Source organism: Onychostruthus taczanowskii, unplaced genomic scaffold (genome assembly GCF_017590055.1).
Source record: "Onychostruthus taczanowskii isolate IOZ18803 unplaced genomic scaffold, ASM1759005v1 scaffold76, whole genome shotgun sequence".
NCBI classification, from domain to species: domain Eukaryota; kingdom Metazoa; phylum Chordata; class Aves; order Passeriformes; family Passeridae; genus Onychostruthus; species Onychostruthus taczanowskii.
Window position 1 is genome coordinate 983,728 of NW_024505450.1, and position 6,179 is coordinate 989,906.

The window sequence follows — 6,179 nt, forward strand, 5'->3', positions numbered from 1 at the left end:
CCAGACCTCTCCATGCACCCAGCCCTTTTCCAGTAACCCCTTTGTGGGTGTGCAAGGTGTTTATTATTATATTCTGTGGGGGCTGGTGACAGCTGAACGTGGGTTGGCAAAAGCAATCATGTAAACATATGTTTGAAATGATTAACAGCAGCAGGTCAGGAAAATGCTGTCTCTGACTCAAAGTAGCAAAGAACACCTTTACTTTTAACTTTGTGGTGCTGAGCACTTCAGTGGGGATATCCCAGCTGGATAAAATGCAATTCTCTGCAGAGCGATTTTGTTAATTTTGAATCTAACAAAATGTTAGCAGAACATTGAAATTATATTGTCTGTGTCAGAAAATAATTGCATTTAGGAAGATTTTGAGATCTATTTTTTTTATAAACTTGTTTTTGTTGCGACCCTTTAATGCAGGAGTTTGGAACCAGTCCAAAATATAGGCATCTAAAGTGCTCCAGATCGACATTTATAGCCACTGAATTACTGGCTGGAGTCCAGAAGCAGGTGTTTGATCTTTAGGTCCGTTTGTAAAGCTGAAACCACCAAGCAGAGCTGCCTAATCAACAGGGAGCACTAAAGACAGGGTGAGTTTTAATGCCAGTCTTCAATCCTAGTCTGTTACTCAGGGCTGGATAGAAGCAATTCTGCTTGCTTAGGATCCACATTCTCAACCCCCACCATGGGCACTTGGATCTTTTGTCCTGAATTTGTGGGTTTTGTCCTGAAGAACAAGTAGGCTTGCTCTTCTTCAAACATTGCAGTAGGACACAAAGGTCACGGTCTGGCTGCCTCAATCTTCTCATTGCTGTTCGCACAGAAAGCAAAAGATCTGGCTTTAATTCCCTTCTGCAGCCATGGGAGTTACTTCTCCTCCTTTTTAGAATCCTGCAGTATGAAATGAAGGTGAAACAGTGTTTTTACCATTGTTGGAGGGGCACTGTTGATGCCTGAGCTGTAGTCAGTGTGTAGAGTAACTCCACATTACCTGGGACAGTAGGAGAGCAGAAGAGGGAGTGTAGCTGGTGATTAAGCTGTTGAAAACGTGGAAAAGGATTTGGGGGATGAACCTGTCTTCTGGGCCTCCTGTAAGGCCTGCTTCTGTATTTCAGTCAATCAAAAGGTGTTAAAATTCCCAAACATAATTTCGACGAGAAAACAGACTGACCTCTGTCTTGCCTCTGTGTCAGTGCAAAGTTCCTGCTGTGCTTCTGCTTTCAGTCCTCCCTGCCAGGACACTACGTGGTAGATATGTAATGATACCCTGAATACAGGAATGGTGATGAAGTACTCGTCTTGAAAGGCTCACAATCCTGCAGGAATGCAGGAGGAGAAGAGCTGTGAACTTCTCCATCTCATGATAGGAACAATCGGTGTGGATTAGGGACCCAGTGACCTTTCTGCCTTTAAATTGTGGTGTAAAACAAAGAGCTAAAAAGGGACCAGTGAGGCTGGGGTGGGTGCCAGTCCCTGGGGGCACAGGGACCAGAGGAGATAGGAAGGCTGTTAGCTTAGAAGATTTCCACATTTCAGTGGTGGAGAGGTGAGTAAGTGTGTGGATTTCCAAGGTGACTGGGGGAGGAATCCTTCCCCTTGAAGTGCTGCAGGGCCATCAGCCTCTTGCCAGCATTACAAGCTGCTTGCATGTGGCTGAGACTTCCCTCTCTGTGACAGTCACTTAAACACTTCCATGTGCGTGTTGTTACAATAATAGAGCTTTGAAGGCGTCAGTCCTGCGTTTCTGAGCCTTCTGTACCTCCAGATCTTTCTGAACTGTTTGTTACAGCACTCGAATAGACAGAAAGGACATCATTAGAGCAGTTCTGTGTTCTCAATGGCATAAAAACCTTGTAGATCTACTGTCTGAAACCAGCACTCACTCCAACAGTCATAACCTCCAGCTTATTTTTTTCTGTTATCAGTTCAAATTAACCCATTAGCTGCACAGGCTCTATTGTGAGTCAGAGGTATATGACTCATGTGAATAGAACCCATTTCTATTCTGGTTTTAATTAACTTGGCCTCCACCCAAATCCTCCTTAGAAATGAAAGATACTAGATTAGCTGAAGTGTACAACACATTTTTATGGTTTGTGCTAAACTTACGTGTGTATTTTTGCGAGATAATGCTACCCAAAAAAAAAAAAAAAAAAAAAGATTCCTATGGATGCAGTAGCCTGAAAGGTAAGTGACAGAACTGCTGTATTTGACAGACTGTTAAAGTATCAGAATTAATCTAGTTGGATTGTTTGCTTTGCAAACTGTAAGAACGGAAAAAAAAAAATACTCAGAATTCTAGTGCATTGGGAAAATATTTCCAGTCTTGATTCAGATAAATGGAAAACAAATTTGTAGTGGTTAGAGTTTCAATAGAAGTACAGTCTTAAGGTGGCACTTCTCAATGTGATTTTCCTAATTTTGCTGCCTGAGATTTTTTCCTTTCTTTCTTTTTTAAGACAAAATGTAAAGATTTGGTCAGTATACTTATCAGTATTTCTAATTTGGTCATTGTGCCTTGTCTTTATAAATCAATATTAAAATCAAATAAACTCCTCAAATTTAAATTGCAGGGTGGGTCATCTGAGCTACTACTTAGAGTGCTGTCAAAACAGAAGTGATACTAATTATATTTACACAAGTTCAAAAGAATCAAAATAAAACCAAGGAAACAAAACCACTTCTCTCTAATCCTGACAGAAATCAAAGCTTGAATCTTATTTATCACTAAACTTTCCTCATGGCACTTTAGGGATTCTGACTGCAGATGGGAAGCAAGCACTCAGAGATTGTGGTGGGGTGGGATGGCTGCACCGGGTATCTAAAGAAACAGGCACAGAATAAAAGCAGAGAGGCTGAAGGGAGAAGAGAGAGGAATGTGTCTTCCTGTGATCACTTCATAGTTTGCAGCATGCTCATGTAACACAGGAGGGTGGGCCAGCTGGACACAAGCTAACCCACAGTGATCAATTAATCAGGATTGGGTTCTGTGTGCCACCAGCTGTCTGGTGAATACAAGTTGGGTTTGTGCTTTGGCAGGGCCCAGGTTTCCTGGGCATGAAGAGGAGAGCTGGAGGGAAAAGGTTAGGTTTTAGAAGAGGCTGAGTTTGAGGTGCTCTGAAATGAAAACTTGCATGTGGACCACTACATCCCAGACTGCAGTGCCACAGTTTAATTCCAGTGGCTTAGAGCACTTAATGGAGATCTGCCCTCAGCTCTGCCTGCTGCCAGTTAGTCCTGATAAAGCCCTAACTCACATTCTCCTTGCCTAAGTGGGGACATTAAGGCTTTCATCAAGGCAAGGAAATTAAAGGCACATGGCAGACTCAGCTTCATTTAGCCAGAGCTCCATGTCCAGACCCAGAGATTTTTCTGTCTTGGAGGGAGCACTGTCCTCCTGTGCCAGGCAAGGTGGTGTGGCAGTGAATTGTTGCATTCTGCACTTCCCAATCACTGCAGAAAGTTACCCAGGTGGTAGGAGGCAGAGTTAGGGCACAGATTTATCTATTGATATTGTAAACAGTTATGCTGCATGTCAGGGATGTGTGTATTCCTCAGCTGGAAGTTTTGAGCATTAACTTCTGAAATTCCATTGCTTATAACTAGACCTTGCTTTTCATTTTTCTTTTGCTGCAGTGGATTTCTTATGCCATCATTGGTTGAGGTTGGATATACCAAACCTGTCTAGATTCCCTTTTCGTGCTTACAGTAATGTCCCTCTATTGGACAAAGCTCCTTCATATAATCTATAAAGCATTATAGATCTGCACCAGGGTGCAGAGAATGATGTGATGATTTGATAGTAATGGACAAATTTCTCAGAGTCACCTCTCCCTCCTTTGGGGATATTTGTACAAGGAAATCTGCATCAAACCTTGGGATGTTCCTGTTACCGTGTGTGCTCAGAAATGGAAAAGATCCAGGGCCCTCCTTCACTTTGTACTCAAGGAATGTTTACTTGTGCCACTAGAAGGGGGAAGAATCATTTGTACCCTGAAGTGACAAAGAGGATGGATCTTGCTGGGCACAACAATCCCAGCACCTTCATTAGAATATTTCTCAGCAAACCTGTAATTTGCCTTCTGAGCACTTACAGGAATTTAAGCTGAGCTATTTTGTGCTGCTGGGTCTTCAACACTTTAACCCCAGAAGTCTTGTGATCCTCTGTTCTCTCCTCTAGTGTGACACAACTTCACCCCATAATTTTGGTGTCAAGACCATTAACTTCTTCTGCTTCTAAGCCTTCTTTCCCAATGGCTCAGTTACCCAGGCAGACCTCTGGCATGGGGAATGAAACACCAACAGAAAACTGCTCTCTTAAGCCAAAATTTTCTACTAGGTGAATTCCCCCAATTAAAAATCAGAAGATTTGTTTCAAGGAATCAAGACACACCTGTTATTTAAACACAATTTCTCTTTTATTACTGGCTTATTAAAACTCACCATTCTGTATTAATCAGCATTTTTTAATTAACATAAAATTCCCAAGGTCTGGTACAACTCCACCGCCCACAATCCAGTTCTATGCTGTTCACTTCTATTTAGACTACATATTGCTAGAGCATGTGGGATTATATTGCATGCTGCAATTATTTTCAGGGAGGACTGTAACACTTGGCCTTGATCTTGGCTTTCTCTAGTACAGAGCACTGTAAGTATTCTATATTTATTTATAACTTGCTGAGGGGAACAACAGAGGCTGCCTGACACCGTGCACTCTCTTCTTTAGATTGTAATTCTCAGATGGATCTCTCAGGAATTACAGGGAGGAGAGCTTTGCCATTTGGAGAAAAGGTCTTACAATTTAATCAGAACACAATTTTAGCAAAACAGCTAGTTCAATCAGCCAGTCCAATTATGGTGTGGGTTGAGCAAGACTCTGTGCTCAGGGTTCCCTGGAGTTGTTTTTAGTTATGAAATCAAAATAAGAAATGAGGTCAGTTATGCTCTATTGACTCCTGGTCCTGCAGCTTTCAGGAGCGTATGGCAGCGCAGCTTTGCCGAAATTTGCGTTGGGCATCTCACTGCTCTGGCTGGGCTTTGCCACTGGTTGAAATCTAAACTGGGAGTGCTCATTCCAAGTGGCAAGTTTCAAATGTGCTTGTCCTTGGGCTGGTGCACATGGACAGAAACCACATGGACTTGTCTCTGCTTTTAACCCTCGCAGTGCTGCAGGTGAGTGCTCTCAGCCCCCTGCTAGAAGAGCTGCAGCAGCTCTCCCATCACCATCTGAGAGCCACAGCTACTTTCCTGGGTGCCACTGATTATTTCCTGACTGACTGACTCTCCTGAGATCTTGTATGAGCCTTTCTACCTAATTTTTCCTAACTACTGTAACCCTTCAAAAATTCCCAGCTCCCCAACCCCCTTCATCTGTTGGTTCCTCACCACCTTCCTCATTTTCTAGCTGTCCCTTCTCCCTGGTTAAGGCAGCTGCTGAACCCACCATCCAAACAATCAAAACCGTGCAGCTGATCATGCCCTTGTTTCAGCAATCTCCCATTCTTTCCAAACTGTTCTTGAACACCATGCCATTCCTCTTTCTTTTCTCCAGGGCACGTGAAAGGCTCTGAAAGGTTTCTTCATCTGACTGCATGTAACAACTGATAGAGCTTCTTATTTCTATCATCAGCCTCTCACATCCTGTGGACACACTCAGGACAATCTCTCACTCATCCTCCTGCTATAATTTTAAAGGTAGGATTGAAAGATCTGTATCAATCCCTTCTTGCCACTACCCAGCACATCCTGCAACATAATTTGCAATACCTTCTTCTTTTCTCCTAAGGATTGTTTGGAGAAAAATATCCAAATTCTGAGCCAGCAAACAGGCTGTGGGCATTGCTTCATTCATGGATGGTCAAATACGTGTGTGCTCTCACAAACTGAAATTTAGTGCCTGCACACCATGAAGAGTGTGGTTCCATGTCTCTGCCCATTACACTGCAGAACAATATTAAATCCAAAATATGCTTGGAAAACCTTAGAAGAGCCTGAGCTTGGATACCTCCCAAGTGTTTTGGTGTCTTGTGTGCACTTACAGAAGGCAGAAGAAAAAACAGATCCATAAAAGTGTTGTTGTTCATCCCCATCCCTTTAATTCTCTGTTCCTGTCCATTTGAATGGCTGTAGTCTTATTCTCTCTTTACTCTTCACCCCTCCATTGCTGATGCACATTTCTTTGC